Source organism: Alligator mississippiensis, chromosome 1 (genome assembly GCF_030867095.1).
Source record: "Alligator mississippiensis isolate rAllMis1 chromosome 1, rAllMis1, whole genome shotgun sequence".
Classification (NCBI taxonomy): domain Eukaryota; kingdom Metazoa; phylum Chordata; order Crocodylia; family Alligatoridae; genus Alligator; species Alligator mississippiensis.
In genome coordinates this window covers 460,467,443-460,484,400 of record NC_081824.1, presented here as the reverse complement: position 1 = coordinate 460,484,400, position 16,958 = coordinate 460,467,443, and the positions used below count along the sequence as shown (strand labels likewise).

General features: G+C 42.7%; 1 protein-coding gene across 10 annotated transcripts in view; it reads right to left on the bottom strand.

The window, feature by feature from the left end:
* The window catches only part of DLG2 (discs large MAGUK scaffold protein 2), a 1,595,452-nt gene that overhangs the window by 513,947 nt on the left and 1,064,547 nt on the right, over positions 1-16,958 (bottom strand). The window lies entirely within an intron of this gene.

Genomic DNA, 16,958 nt, shown 5'->3' with positions numbered 1-16,958 from the left:
AGACAACTCCATCCCTGTCCAGAGCAACCTGAGATCATTGTAAGCATTAATATGAGACTGTTCAGAACCCTTTCTAATTCTTAATCTGGCACAGTAATGCTTACTACATCTCAGATAAAACATGTGCCAAGTGTCCCATGTGACAAGGCCCTCAGCAATCAAGTCCTTTAAAGTACTGAAAGAAAAATGAAGTTAAAAGCTAAGTTGCATAGCCCAAGGGGTTTCCCTACTTGAAAAGACAGGGGCTGAAACACTTATTGCCAACAGGTTATGACCACCAGAAGCAAGATGGTCAATAAAGACAACAAATGGGAACTGTGAGAGATACTAGAGACGCAGGGCATCCTGGGCACAGAGCTTGCTAGGCAGTGTGTTTGTGGATTTCAATTCAAAGAAACTGTTTCTGTTTCTTTGGTGTTCAGGTAAGCATGATTTTGTGTAAATTCTTATGTAATATGCATGATAATCTGGAACACGTCAATGATTTCACGTCATAGATTCATAGATGTTAGGGTCGGAAGGGACCTTAATAGATCATTGAGTCTGACCCCCTGCATAAGCAGGAAAGAGTGCTGGGTCTACATGACCCCAGCTAGATGCTCATCTAACCTCCTCTTGAAGACCCCCAGGGTAGGGGAGAGCACCACCTCCCTTGGGAGCCTGTTCCAGACCTTGGCCACTCGAACTGTGAAGAAGTTCTTCCTAATGTCCAATCTAAATCTGCTCTCTGCTAGCTTGTGGCCATTATTTCTTGTAACCCCCGGGGGCACCTTGGTGAATAAATACTCACCAATTCCCTTTTGTGCCCTGTGATGATCTTATAGGCAGCCACAAGGTCGCCTCTCAACCTTCTCTTGCGGAGGCTGAAAAGGTCCGGTTTCTCTAGTCTCTCCTCGTAGGGCTTGGTCTTCAGGCCCTTAACTATACAAGTGGCCCTTCTCTGGACCCTCTCCAAGTTATCCACATCCCTCTTGAATTGCGGCGCCCAGAATTGCACGCAGTACTCCAACTGCGGTCTGACCAGTGCCCGATAGAGGGGAAGTATCACCTCCTTGGACCTATTCGTCATGCATCTGCTGATGCACGATAAAGTACCGTTGGCTTTTCTGATGGCTTCATCACACTGCCGACTCATGTTCATCTTGGAGTCCACTAGGACTCCAAGATCCCTTTCCACTTCCGTGCCACCCAGCAGGTCATTCCCTAGGCTGTAGGTGTGCTGGACATTTTTCCTCCCTAGGTGCAGCACTTTGCATTTCTCCTTGTTGAATTGCATTCTGTTGTTTTCTGCCCACTTCCCCGTCATAACAAAAAATACCTTGCCAGGCCTGGAAGATTGGCTAATTCTCAAGCCAAAAAGCCAGTACAAGACTGTGTTGGCTTAGAAATGGCATTTAAAGGTTTGTTTTTTGGGAACTGGCTTATAGGTATAGATATATGCATTAGAAGGGGCCAAGATGGGCAGGGGGGTTAATTAATTTCTAAGAGCTTGGTTCTAACACCCAGAGTTGTGTTAGACAGCCCCTTGTTGTGTTAGACAGCCCATCTGCTTCCAGGGCACTCCCAGCCCTGGAAGCAGAGCCAACAGATGGACAGATGGACAACAGATGGACAACAAGGCCAACAGAGGGACACAGCCTAAGAATTGAGGGGGCATACCATAACACAAGATCACAGTCTTCAGGGCAGATAGGTTGTCAAACACAACAAGGACACAGATTCTGGGAACCAGGGGAGTATGTACCGTACTGCCCATAACATGAGGTAAGTGGTACCAGCTAGCAAGGCCTCAGAGCAGGGGGGCCTGAGGCCTGGTTTTTGGGGGAACAGACCAAATTAGGAGAAGGCCTGGCAGGCTACATGGACATGTGACCACAGAAAGACAACCAACCAAAGAGAGCCATGGACCAAGAATCATCAGGAGTCATTAAGAGGGAAGGAGAAAACAAAAGCAGAGACATAAGAATAACAGAGGGTCCCTCCTTCTATTCCTTTCCATCCTTTTCTCTGAGAGGGGTCCCCATCCCCCAGGAAGGGTCTCCAAGCCCACCATGGACAGAGGGAATACAACCAACCCATCTCATACACCCCACTGTGGGGGTGGGGAGGCCTCAGCATCCCACATCCAGACAGCTGACATCTGACACCTAAGAGAAAGAGCCTCAGAGTGAAGACTGCGTGCTGGCCAGATGTACTTTGACTCTGATGACAGCCCTAGGCTTTGGTCGATATATAGAATTGTTCGATTGTTTGCATTGCTTCTTTCTGTTATCACTGTGTATCAATACATTTGCCTATCATCGAATGGAAAGGTCATGGTCAGTGTGAGGGTGGGACCCTCCTGGGAACAAGGTATCTGGATCCTAAATCCAAAGCCAACAGACTGCATCTATTAAAATGCTGCTATATGCATAGCCTTAACTTTATGAACTGTACTTTGCATCTTTACATATCACTAGTTTCAGTTCAAGAGGGAAAGATATTCTAATTATTTAAACAAAGGTTGGAGTTACAAATACCACCTGGCTGTGACACACTGAAGACGGGGGCCCAGACATGTCACTCAGGCCCACTCTACATGTTATATATGTGCTGCAATTAACATGCTAATCGCCGCATAAATAGGAAGGGTGCTACATGTACACCCAATTTAAAGTGCCATAACATGAGGAACAAGCCATAAAAACGTTCTACATATAATGTAGAATTTAGTCTGTTTTTCTGTCTAATCTGTCAGCATTTTCTCATCTCTACGCAGAACTTCAGAGATGAGGTTTGGAAGATCTGTGTTTATTCAGAATTCTCCGTTCCCCGACTTAGAGCATTTGGGGTGCTATGGCCACAGCGACAGCAACAAAGGTACCTTCCTATGCTGGGCTAGCTATTGACTAGAGACTGACCATGTGTTTCTCCCTATGTTCATACTCCTCTCAGACAGACCTATGGACTTGATTCTCCTGCTCCTCAATCCTGCCTGGATTGCTGGTTTCAACAAACTTACTTCTAATTTTCAACAACTTGAGGCCAGAGACTCAGACCCTATCAGTAGATCCCTCAAACTGTACATCCTCTCTGTCATAGGCAATGAATGCTGAAATGTGCTTTGATTTGGCATTTGCACTATTTGGCAAAGGGCAGAATTTATCCCTAGCAAAGAAGTTCTCACTTGAGTTTTTGCCTGTGTGTTACAACCAAAACTTTTCTGGAACAGAACTGGGTTTGCATTTAGAGTTCCTGGGCTTTTTTTTGCTAGGCTTGATTTGAAACTTACATGAGGCCTTTTGGGCTAGGCATGAGCCAATGGTATAGTTAGGAATGGATGTTTGGGCAGGCCCCAATTTATGGTAGACAGGCCATCACTAAAGGGCTGGCAGCACAGTTCACTCTTTGTATTGCAACCGTTTTAAAACTATTTATACCTTGAAATATTACATATCATCCCTATTCATCTTCTTTTCAAGATAGTTGGTAGAAAACTAGAACAGCCTCTTATTAGATTTAATTAAACTCCATTCACACAGTGACTGAGTTGGGTGGGTCAGGACTGTTATGGCTATGCCTTAGCCTGAACCACCGTGAAATCATACTGGGTGCATCTACATGTGCCCCCAACTGCGCAGTAACCGCCGTTACTGCGCAGTCCCAGCAGTACACGGGTTATTTCCAATCCTACTATACTAGCTCGTTGCTACTGCGCAGTAGCCTCAGCATCATAGTTCCTGCCCTCCAACTGGACGTCACTATAGCAATGAGCTACACTGCCCTAGCTCATCACTATGGCGACATAGCATCTCATGTAGACATGACCACTGATAGGTTAGTTAAAGATTTCTTACTCTTAACATGTATGTGACTTGGGAAAGGAGCTCTAGGAACCACTGAATGGCTTCAGTTTTGGCTATCTGAGAAATTGCTAATCTCCTTGTGTGACATGCTGTCAACTGATGTCAGCTGAATTCGTCTCTGTGAGGGGACCCTAGAGCACCCTTTTCCTTATCCATTAGAAGCTAAATACTTTTTGTTGCAAGGTTTGAGGTGAAGTATGGTAAAAGGATTTCTATTCTACTCTGTTCTGTTGTAAGCATTTTTTGGCTAACGATCAGAGGATGCAGAGGAGAAAAATCTTAAGATTATATGTATTTTATTACCATCTTAAGCTCTGGGTTGTTGTTTGACCAAGCCCCCAGAATCAGAATGAACATACTTTAAATAACCATAAGGAAATACACATATTAAGGTATATTAAGATATATCAACAGTTAAAAGGCTTTGAATAGTTTTGTTGTTTTCAAGTTCTCATATAATTTGAATTAGTTAGCATTAGTACTTATGAGGCTTTATGAGAGGGAGTGTTGAATTATCCAAAGTGGGCAAGCATCAACAGGACAAACAGAGCTCACCCCCAGTCCAAAATATCTGATGATAGAGGGTACAAGGCATTTTCTTGGGAACAGAAAGTGATAGGAAAAAAAAAAGATAGAGGCAGTTGCTGCTGGCAATTTTTTCTTTAAAAAAATCAGACATTCATATCCTTTGCTTTTTTTCTGTTTTTTAGACTAATGCTTAAACAAGAAATGTTTTGTTCTAGATCAATTGGATTTTTTCATTTTTTTCATTTTGTAAAGAAGGAATAAATAAATTAAATAAATAAATAAAGAAGTACTATATATATTGACAATGATATTATATATAATATATATGTATAATGAATACAATATATTATATATCTATATATTAATATATTAATTAACATATTTAATGTATTTTATGTATTAACATATCTTAACAATATATATGTTTGTTGGGATTTGAACTGCGTTTTTTTTCAACGAGAGGTTCAGCTGCTGAAGTGGAAAAAAAATTATTTGCCCGGCTCTGGCCTAAATACTTAGCTGTAAATCAAGAAACTTAGCCAACTGTGCAATTGGGTTAAGTTGTGGCTCCCAGGCTCCTGCCCAGACAACTTTCCCACCATCACTCTGGCTGCAGCAGTAGCTAGAGTCTCTGGCCTCCTCCTTCGTCTTCTGACTTTGGGTGTCTGCTCCTGTCCCAGGGTGAGGTGGTACAGAGCAGCACGGCCAGGATAGATGAAGGTGAACCTAGAGCCCTGCAGGTGCACTGTGCAGCAGTTGCAGGGGTAGGGGGCACAAAATGTAGCAGTGCGGAGGAGCACCTATGTGATACAACAGGGATGTCTGTATGGCCTGCAGCCTGGGAAGGCTTGTGGCTTACCCTGATGTCGTCCATGGGTGTGCAGCCCCCACTGATGCAAGGTGTTTGGCCCTCACCTGCTTAGAAGATGGACAGCCCTGCTCTAAGTTATATTCCAAACACAATCCCTGACAGAAAACCGAAATACAAATCAAGGACAAGTTAGGAAGACACGGTAGCCAAGTCTATCCAATTAATTTGAGTGTTTATTTTATATTATGAAACTGTTAGGATGTGAACAGATGGAACATTTACACCTCTTTGGCAGACGGCCGACCCTTATGATGATGTAGGTGAATCCAGTGCGCCCGTTCCATCTGCCTGCTTTTAACCTGCAGTAGGTGAATCAAAGCAGTGGGAAATGACTGCTGTTTAGCTTAAGTTACGGTGAGTTAGAAGCAAAGAGATGACAGCAGCAGATGAGCAGCAAGTCTCCTCCTCTTAAAAGGTACAGCAGTATGTCTGCTCATACTCTTAGTAAGGCAATGAAGATGTACAGTGGCAGAGAAAGAGACAGTTCGACGAAAGAGGGACAATGGATAGATGGGTGGGGGTGGCAGGGAAAGAGGGCTGCCTGGAAGATGAGAAGCATCATAGCCAAGAAAGTAAGGTAGGGCAATGGAGTGACTGAAGAAAACCTCCCTGTAGCACCAAAAAACCCCCCTCAAGATCTAATTTTGTGTGAGGCCATGTGCTAATTTGCATACTCACCGGCCACTGGAAAATGGAGGCTTTCTTTAAGTTGCATCTTTTGCAATCATTTCAGGGGAAATCATTTTACTGGGAAAATAGTTGGTACCTTGCCCCCTCTTCCCTCCCACACCTGCAGTTTCATCCCTACCATCTCCAATGCTTCAGCATCTCTAATTCTGACCACCTTCTAACCTCTCCTCTGTCCCGCCATCTATCCTCCGACTCCCCTCTCACCAGTCTTAGGCACTCTCATCTCTGCTGCTTTTCCTGTTTGGTCAACCTAAAGATACCACACTCTCTAAATCTCTTCCCCAGTCCAAGTCCCATCACAGAGGTCAGAAGGGGTCTGATACAAGTCTGGCAAGCAGAAAATATGGCAGCTTCTATTGGTGGGCAGGAGAAAAAAAAAGTGAAAAACTTCCCCTCACCACTGGTCTTTGAAGCCAGACACTGTGCACAAGAGAGGTAGAGAGAAAAGCAAGAAGATGCCATTAGGTAGCGATGGGCTACAGGAAGCAGAGCAGGTTCTGTTAAATTGGCTATGATGAGATGGAAAACGAGGGCGGGGTAGAGGGGGGAAGGGAACCTTGATGAGTCTGAGTCGAATAACCATGGTCCTTAGAAGATCAGGAAGCTCCTCCCAGCTGTTACTCCCCACATAGTGAAGGAAGACCCAAGCCCCGAGAAAGCATCTCTGGGAGGGCACAGGACAGGGAGAGCTAAAAACCTCCGCCTTACCTTCCGACCATTCAGCTGTAGCTGCTCCTGGCTGATCTGTGAGAAAGGAGCTCTGAGGACGTGGGGATTTCAAAGTGCACCTCTTTCAGGCTCCTGGTGGCTGCTGCTGTTTCTCCCTATGCACAAGGGGCCAAGCCACAGGGTCTGACACCTTGGCCCAGTCCCTCTTGGTCCACAGAGAGAGGAACGGGAAACTTGCCTCTGAATCAAAATGTTCCAGCTGCCAGATGTAACACGAGCTCTTTAGCTATTCTTCACCTTTAGTTAAATCCTTCCAACCGAAACTAACACTATCTGAAGCATATTCATGTTGGTGCAGGAAAACCAGTTGCAACAGATAACCCAGAAGGCTCTTCCAGAGTCTATTTTTACAAGCACTTTTCATCTGGGGCCCTTGAAGTGCTTGGCAAACATTAACACGTTAAGATGCACAACAACTCCGTGAGGCAAAGATAATGATCGCTGTACCCATTTTACAAATGGAGAAACACGAGCACAAAGGAGCAAAAGCATTGCCAAATATCAAGTGTCGCAAGCTGAGAGAAAAACAGCCAAGGAGCTCTGACTCTCTGACTCCTACACTAACAGGTAGAAAACAATCCCTTCAGTGCTGGACTGATCAAGTCAAGCTTTTCCAAAGTAATACGTATTACAAAAGACACAACTCCAGCTTCTTACTTGATGTCACCTTGAACAACCGTCACCATCATCATCTGTCAGCACCAACAACAGTTTAAATACTTAAGCTAGGCAGTGGGACTTGCTGCTTCTTACACAGCATGCAAATCAGCAAAGTGAATTACTCTGCTTTTTGGCTATGACGTGACTCAGAATAGCATGAAGCAGCATGTCAGAACAAAAGCAAATGTGTGCACAACATGAATTTTATGTCAAGTCCTGCATGCCATACGCCAGGAAATTTCATAGCTCGCCCCCGGAAACACCTACAATGCAAGGCAAATAATAGAGAGTGAAGGAAGGGAGTCTAGGGCTAGAGAAGCCTCAGGAAAGGTGGTCCTATTTTTTCTGGGTAAAGTCCCAAAGTTGAAACTACAGCTCAGACTCCCAGTAGCGTAAAAAATAACTCAGAGCCTGCCTGTCTTTCAGTGCTGTGGTACTCCCTTCCCTTGTCAGATATAGGAAGCAAGGAGGCAACCAAAAATATACACATTTTAAACATTAAAGCTTTATTTCTTCCATTAGAAAGGAATTTGGGTTTCAACTGTTTAACAGGGGCTAAAGTCAAGTCCCATTTTATTCAAACCATTATCCTCAGACTTACAGGAAAGTGGAAGAAATGGAAAGGCACTTAGGGTCCAAGTCCTGTGCTCCTGGGGTGGGGATACCCATATTCAGTGTTTAAGAGGAGCCACTTGGGATATTCAGGAGTGGGCTTCTGGATCTGAATCATGTGGGCAGTGTAAACTGAGGAGAACTCCCCCCTGGATGCAGTGCAGATGTACTATCAGAGTTTGGAAGACCCTTACAGAGTTATGGCTGTCTTATACGGAGCCAGCTGTGTAATGTTTTCCTGATTAATGCTAGACTCTGTAGAGACCTGGTGATTTCCCAGCTATATAATCATAGAAGCTTTCTTGGCCCACATAAGTGATTATTGTAATTGCAATTGCAGTTCAGAGATGCTGATGAAACAGTCACTTGGGTTTGGCCTCATAGCACTGTTCTGCTGGTTGCAGCATTTTCAGGCTATTATTATAATTTCTAGGGAGATGGGTACTAAATGCATATGATAGAATTGGTGAGATAGATTTATTAATCACTTCAGTCCTGTTGGATTAAATAATGAAGCCAATAGGTCATAATGTACCTGCAGTGGTCTAGGGCTTTGAGTAATGCTGACGTGCTCAACCACTGTGCAGAAGCAACGGTTGCAGCCAGTAGGGAAGGATTAACAAAGCTATGGGGTGAAGAAACACTGATCTTTCTGTTTCAGCTGCCCAACACTTTCCCATTATAAAAATCCCTCTGACCTTTTTTGACAAGCTCTAGCATCTCTGTTGCTGCCAACAGGCTTTTGAAATTCAGTACAGGAGAAAGCTCACAGGCTACAGAATTGACTTTTATTTATCCCATTAAAATCTGTTCGTGTTTAGGTGAGAAGTAAACTGTTTAAAAAAAAAATCACTATTTCTCATCTCACACTGTTGTTGCTCAGCAAACTTTTGACAACCTGCTAAAATAGTCAGCGGGAGGGACTTCAGGAGACGACCTAATCCAACCTCCTCCTCAAGGAACATCCCTGTCTAACATTCCTGATAGATACTTTTCTAAAAAACCTTATAGAAACAGTTTCTACAATGTATGTAGGGAACATGCTCCAGGGGTTAATCACCCTCATCATTTTCCAAATGTCTTCCCAATATTCAACCTTAATCTCCCCTGATGCAAATTAAGCCTTACTACTTTATCCTGACTCCTCTGGACACCAAATACAAATTTACTGCCTTCCTCTTTTTGTATTTAAGACTTAACAATCTGACCCTCACTCTTCTCTAGACAAAAATTATCCCAATTTTTCCAGGGTTTCATGGTACGTCACATTTTCTAGACCTTTAAGGATTTTTTTGCTCTTCTCTCGACTTTCTTGAAATGTCGGCTGCTTACAAACATGGAAAAAAAGAACAAAACAAGACAGCACTTTCCTTTCAGGTTGGTGCGTCCCCTGCATGGAGCACAGCGCATTGCCCAGAAGAAGCATCGCATCAGTTTGACTTGGCTCACCCAACATCTGTATAGATTGCACACTTCAGCAGGGCTGTTTGGCCCTTTCATCTAAGAGCTGATTGAATCAGCTGTGTAATATTTTTCTGACTCATGCTAGACTCTGTAGAGACCTGGCAATTTCTCAGCTATTGGATCTAATCCGCTATTAGGTAAAAGCACCAAAAAGTCCCATTAAAGCGCACAATCCATACAGACGTTGAGTGAGCGCAGTCAAGCTGACATGATGTCTCTTCCGGTGAAGCACTGTTTTGTTTTGTTTTTCATGTCTGTCAGTAGGCTACGCAGTGCCTAAAACTGGACAGGCCTCATTAGTGCTGAATAGAGAGGAGGAATTGCTTTCCTTGACTTGTATTGATACTCCTATTAAAATATCCCAGTATGTAATTAGGCCTTTTTTGCAACAATACAGCTTGTGATCCATGTTTGTGTCTTTCCACATTTAGTATTTATTCAGTCTACTGTTCCTTCCCAAGTGCAATACTGTACGTGTGCCCTTATTGATTTTCACCCTATTTATTTCAGCCTACTTTTCTAATGTGCCTGTCATTTTAAATCCTAATCCTGTTCCCTAGCATGCCTCAACCCCATCCAGCTTTGTGTCACCTACAAATTTAATAAGTTCACATGCAATGCCATTCTCCAAGGCAGTCATGAAAATATTGAACAGGGTCAGACCCAGAACAGACCATAGGTGAACACCTCACTCTGCTATCTTAGAGGTGCCTACAAACCAAATGTTTGATGATATGTTTCATTATCTGTATGAGTATCAAAGGTAGACTGACTAGCCTTTCATTTCCCTGGATCCTTTTCTTTCCAATTTTTAAAATACAGGCACTATATTTGCTATTTTTCAGCCTTCTGGGACCTCACCTGACCTCCACAGTCCTCAAAGATTATACACCAACAACTCTGCACTTACCTACTTCAACCCATGCCTTGAGTACTCGGATGAACCCTGTTAGGCCCCTCTGACTGAAAACATCTAGCTTACCTAAATAACTTCTAGCCTGGGTAAGGAGCTCAAATTCTCCATGGAGAGAGGAAATGTATGGAGAGATCGTGTGAGAGAAGAATGATGTGGTCAGAGCAGCAGAAAGGAGAATTGCTCATCACTAGCATTTCACCTGGATGAGCGGGAGGACAAGGTGCTCATTCGAACAGTTTTAAGTCCCAGTGAATGCAGTTACGTGCTCATTTGAAGAAAGCAATTTTTAGAACCATAGAAAGCATGTACAAGTAGTACATGGGTTCGTGCTCTTTGTTACCCCATTTATAGTATGGGGATTTTTCCTATACATGTCTCTTACGAAGCTGAAAAGTCTTCCTAAGCTGGATTCATACTATTTTTTTTTCTTTAATGGTAGCACAAAATTAATACACAAATGTATTCGGTTAGTAAGCTCATAAACTTCCTAACGGACTAGGACAGAATGTGCAGACAATAATTCATACTCTAATTTATGGTTGTCTCCAAAGAAAGCATGTTTTGTTTAATGGGGTGAACATCTCTTTATTAGCTTACTACTAAATTATATACTGAACTAATGGCACTGTCAGAGGTCTGTAAACAGTGCAGATATGAATTGGAGTTTTGCAGCAGTACTCTAATTATTAGTAATGTCCTGGGAAGGATTGTGCCAACAGCGACATATTTTAGCACAGCTGTTGGTGCCCTAAATTCCAGACCAAAATTTACATTCCCACATTGTACAAAGTAGACTCTTTTACATTTTGATCTGCATTGCAGATGAAGCACTGCCACTTCATTTGGGAAGTGTCTTGGCTCATGCCTTTAAAACTTGTCCTCTCCTAGTAAGAACTCTTCACAGTGTTTTGTACTCTACCAAATCTTTGCCCATTCCCTCCAAAACTACCCCCAGTGGTGATTCCAGTGCTAAGAGAGCCACAGAATATTCTCTGCCCATGTTTCAGGAAGCTGTTAAGTTTCATGCTTTTAATTCACTTCATGCCAAATAAAAGCCAGCTTTAAAATAACGTTCCAATAGACCCCCTATAGAATTTTTTATATTTCTCTTTTTGTTCTTTATTATTAAATAGATTTGCATGAAAATATATTTGCAATTGTTCATTGCTCCTGGGCTCCTGCTGCTAATACCTAGCTAAAATTATAATCCGCCAACACATCACAGTGGGTTTCCTGATAAGTCTGCAAAGAGCGGAGACTTTATTTTCTAAAACCCTTTTCTACTAGACAACCAATGAAGCCCAAGGGGGCACAGAAATAAGAGCAGTGGGATCTGAGTCATACACCAAGTCTGCCTCATGTAACCTTGAGCCTGTGATTTTAGTTTTCGTCTTCCATCCCCATGTGTAGACCAATGCTTTCTTATAGTTCTTTCCAGAACCAATCAAATTAATGACAATAATGATGCCATGGCGACCTATATAAAAGCCTTTGTAGATCCCCTGCAGTGGCTATTTTACCAGGCTGCAGTTATAAAACAAGTGTCAGAGCTCCAAGAGCGCAGGAGAATACAGCACTCAAAGCCTAGAATAGTGGTTCTCAACCTGTTCAGCCTCACGGCCCACCTCCATACATTTTTAGTGGCACCCTGCTGAGAAACAACCAGCTAAAATTCAGCTGGTGCCATGGTGACAGAAGAGGGTCTCACCCCATCAGGCCCTGCTTTTTCTACAATCTGACCCTCCCCGCCTTAGGTGTATAACTGAAGGGGCAAGTATGACCCCCATCATTGCAGCTGGTCCTCTAGTGACTGACATGCTGACGCCAAGTCCACTCAGGACCACTGGCCCCAAGAGCATGCGAGCAGCAGGGGATGAACTGATGAGTGTGGGCCCGTGCCCTCCCATCCACATGCACATACAACAGATTGTGCTCCTGGAAGTGCAAGAGCTGCTGAGGTGGGGAGCAGCTGAAGGTGCTGCTTGTCCACAGCGTGCTGGGACACCGAGCACTGGGCAGGAGGAGGGGGAGCAATTGCTTTCCTCCTCATGCAGGGACACTGGAAGGATCTCATGACAGCCTGGCTGAAAATCGGTATCCTAAAAGAATGGCAGGCATGGCTACTAAGCAGCACACCAAGAAACTGTGCTATGGCCTTTTCAACGGATAGGCCAGACATGCTGCCCAATGGACTTCGGTAAGTGTTTCTAGGCACCATCACTTCCTTTTGCCAAGCCCTTCCCAACGCCATTTACCTAGGCTCATTTACCTAAAAAGCCTCTCGTGCCATACATTGAGTAGGTCAACTGAGTAGGTCACGTGCCATGCGTTGAGTAGGTCAACAGAAAGAACTGCTGTGATGGTAAGATGTTTTCCTTGTTTCATTCATGCAATTAAGTAGACTGTGATGATTGTTATTATTATTATAGTTATTATAATTATTATCGACATTATTATTATCATTATTTCTGACAGAAATAATTTATTTCTTATCATATTATTATGTACTATTATTATAAAATAATAATAAATTATTATTTTTGTATTATTATTACTTCTCAAGAAAAAATAAAGTCACTTTACAATAAATGAACAGCATTTCTACTTCTTCACATAGAGGAACTAGTTTAATTCAGAATGTTTTCTTTAATATTATTTGGCTCGAAGCACATATCACTGCCCACTATTAGACAGAATTGGATGTGCTCCACTGATGTCAAAAGGCTTAAAACCCAATAGGATAATGAAAGATCTCTTTCAGCTCAGGTGTCAGGACCTGTATTACGATCTTGGACGTACCTTTGGTTGCTATGAAATTCTCAGGGGCCATGGGGTGAGGCATAGTATCAAATATTCATTTTCAGTCAATTCCTTTTTTCATGGCTATAAGAGCAGTTGAGAAGAATATTAAGAACAACTGAAATTTAATATTTCATAAACCCCATCTTTCCGGGAAAAAAAAAAAAAGGAAAAATGAAGTCCTTTCTGTAACAGCATTAGTAAGTCTTCCATAACTTTCTCTGTTTTATACAATTAGGTGTTTAAAGAAAGAACATGAATAAAGAAACCCCCTCTTTTTCTCAGTGGGGCTTATAGTGAATTTCTTGGGCAGTAAGGATGAGGGACACACTCCCCATGGGACATCTGAGTTAGCAGACCTACCTGAGGGGGGGTCCCAGAGTTACTGGCACCCTGAGGATCCGGAATCCGGCACATCGCCCGGCCTAGTGTGCCGGCGAGGGTTACATACAGAAAATGTCAATTATCACGTCGGCTGGTGGAGACTACCTCTACCGCAGGAGTGCTTATTCCTTCAGTGACATATCCGTAATGGTCATGGACATTCCCAAGTGTCCATGTTACAGTGACACAATTACTAGTGTTCAATCAGGGAAAGAGTACTATGCCTTGAGAAGGATGAGGAAAAAGCAAACATGGGGAAAAGAGAGGTTTTTTTGGCAGGGTAACACTTAGGCATGCGTTCAAGATGATGCTAGCACTGACACTAATGGTCTTTGGAGTAGAAGATAAGTCGTGGGACTGAGGAATCTTTCTTCCCCGCAAGAGAAAACGCAGGTCCAAATTATTGCTGGGGAACAAAAGAAAATGGCCTCTCCCCTCCTTGCCCCAAAAGCCAAATGGATCATTTTGAAATCTGCATGTAAATACGTCTCTGGCATTCTGCCCAGATTCCTACAGCTGAAAATTATGGCTTCTCCTGTGAGTCCCCAAGCACATTCATTATAAGACACAACAACATTTCATAAAAATAAGACACAAGATAGCAATGCTGTTCGCATGTGTGATGGAGAGAAATGGACAAGTAAAAATCCTCACCCTTTAGAAAATAATTTGTTGGGAGGGCTCTAAAGAACTTGCAAAGAGGGGAAGAGAGTCTTTTCAGAAAGCCAGGAAGGAGCCTTGGTGGGGGTGGGGGGGGTAGGGAAAGCATTCATACCCCTGGCTATTTATCTGAGACCAGTGAAGTCTTTCTATGACCAGAACTAATGCCAAGCTTCAGGACTGAGTTTCATAGGGATAAAGGGCTGGAAGGAACCTCCTGGGTCACTGACTCCAGTCCCCTACAATTGCATGCAACCACACAATATAATAATCCCTGTCATAAATTTGCTGTGCTCCATCTTTCAGGTGTCGCATCAAATGCTTTACTGAAATCTACACCAAAGAGTGCTACTGCATCTGCCCTTATCTAAGAAAGTGATCATCACATCAAAAATAGATATCAAGTGAGCTTGCTATGATCTACCTATGTTGTATGTTACTTCATTTTCCATTTACCAACAGTGTGTTTAATTATTTTCCTCCCTATTTTGTTCTGAAGCCTTGCATACAGGTCTAGTTTCCCAAATCCATTTTTTTCTCTCTTACATATATGTGCTTCATTTGCTATTCTCCAATCCCATGGTAATATTTTTGCCTTGATAGATTAATTAAAAATGCCTATCATCAGCCTTGTGCCATCTGTTTCAGAATTCTGGGATGGAAATGATCAGTTTTCTTGCCCTCTGACTTGAGTGCACTAAACTCAAAATGGTAATTTCTATTATCCATTCTGTCTTTGGTCCCCATTATCAACATCTTAGTTCTTACTGAAAACTGAGAAAAAAGTACCATATTCATTTAGTTTTGACACCATACCTAGACTGTAATCTCTATTTGATCTCCACTGCATCACAGCTCTGCTTCCTCTTTCCCTCTTCTCTTTATATTTATATAGTTAAAACACTTCGGGCCATTGCATTAACATCCTTTGGGAGGTCCAACTCATCCTCAATTTTAGCAATTCTCATTTTATCCCCCCACTTTTTGACATCTAAGGAATGGACATAAAGGCTTTTTTGCAAGCCACAGAATCCCAAGCAAATATGTGCAAGCACCCAAAATAGTTCAATCCGAAAAGCTTTCCAGCAAGAAAGGAGTTTTCTTTTTTGCCCGCTCTTCAGATTCAATTGTAAGTTCAGTTACACCTTGATAAGTTGCTCTAGCAACTTGGCGATTTGTGAATAACTGAAGTTTGCAAAACACGACACCAGGTCAAAGGCACTATAAGTTATTATTTTTTTAATGGTAGCTTTTTGAATTATTTATGAAAGCACAACATTTTGCAATGTGCTAGTAAATATTATGTAGTATATTTTGTAAAAATGCCTTCGTTATAGGATGACTCACTGTCCCTCAGCTATCAAATCTTTGCTGGGATGAAGTTTAGGACTGACAGTTTTATTTTTAATGTGAATTAATGGGCTTCATTCTTCTGCTATGTTTTCTGATTGTAGAAGGTCCCTAAATACTTTACATGCAGTAATTGCTAAATAATCACAAGTTAAATCCATGGTCATTAATCAGTACCATAATGAGTTACTAAATGCTTGTTTTTATAGGAAGATACTTTAAAGTAACACTTTGATGAATTTGGAGCACAAACAGAAGTGACGATTTTTGCCTAATTCAGCCACAGAAAGTGATCTATAGCCGTGACCGAACACAATGCACAGCTGCAGACAGCTTCAAAAATGGCCAACTGGAGGAAAATCTGACCCCTCATTCCATGAAGGGTCAGACTAAGATGTTTCAAAACAAAGCACTTTCTGTAACTTCTGTCTGGCCAACCTGTCACTGTTTTCACAATGGGAGGGGGGGAAAGGAGCAGGAGTTCAGTCTGGGGGGTTTTCAGCCCCTACTGGAGGGTGAGGTAGGTGGACTGGAGCCCCCCCAGGTGGAGGGGGAAGCTCCAATTCACCCATAGCATCCTTCAGTGATAGGTAGGGAACCCCTAGAAGAGCTCCCTCTGCTCCCTTTCCCCACTTCCATTCTGAAAAGTTTGCAACACTGCAGAGAGGCCATTGCTAGGCGAAAATGGCTGCAGCTGCAGCCAACAGCTAGATTCCCCTTCCCCCTGGAACCAGCAGTGAACTTCTTTTTGGTCCAGGGGGATCGCTGTAACTCAGAGCGCTTCCTGCCAAGTGTTCTCAGTTACAGCAGGGAGCTGTATTTCTGTCTTCAGTGGTCTTTTCAGTAGACTAAACTAAGCTCTGCTTCCTTCAGTTCCTTCATAGCATCTGATGAAGTAACTGCTGCTCATGAAAGCTTATGCATCTCTGATTTAGTCAGTCTATAAGATACAAATCTACCTTGACTTCTGCTTGGCTTCAGACTAATACAATTAAAAACTTCTCAAAATAAGATTGTCTGTTAAACCAGTTAAAAGTCTTTCCAAATAGATCTATTTGGAAACTTAACAGCAAAAACACATGGTCTTTTGGAATAGTGTATTATAATTAGTTGTAGTTTGGTTGTGGCTGGAAGTTACCCATTGTTCTAGGTAGCTATATACTTGCCCATCTGTATGCTATGTCTACCCCTGTCCACAGTGTTACACTTAGGGCATTTATACACATACATTTTTGTGCTCTGATGCACTGGAGATCTGTGAGCTGCTGCACACTGCACTTCATCGTGTGCAGCTGTGTAAGTGGCAAAATGCACATCAGCATGCAGAAAATGGTGGCAGTGCACTTTTGAACTGAAACACCTTTGATGTATTTTAGTTCAAAAGCACGCCACCACCATTTTCTCAGCGCTGATGCACATTTCGCTGCTTTTACAACTGGCCTATTCCCAC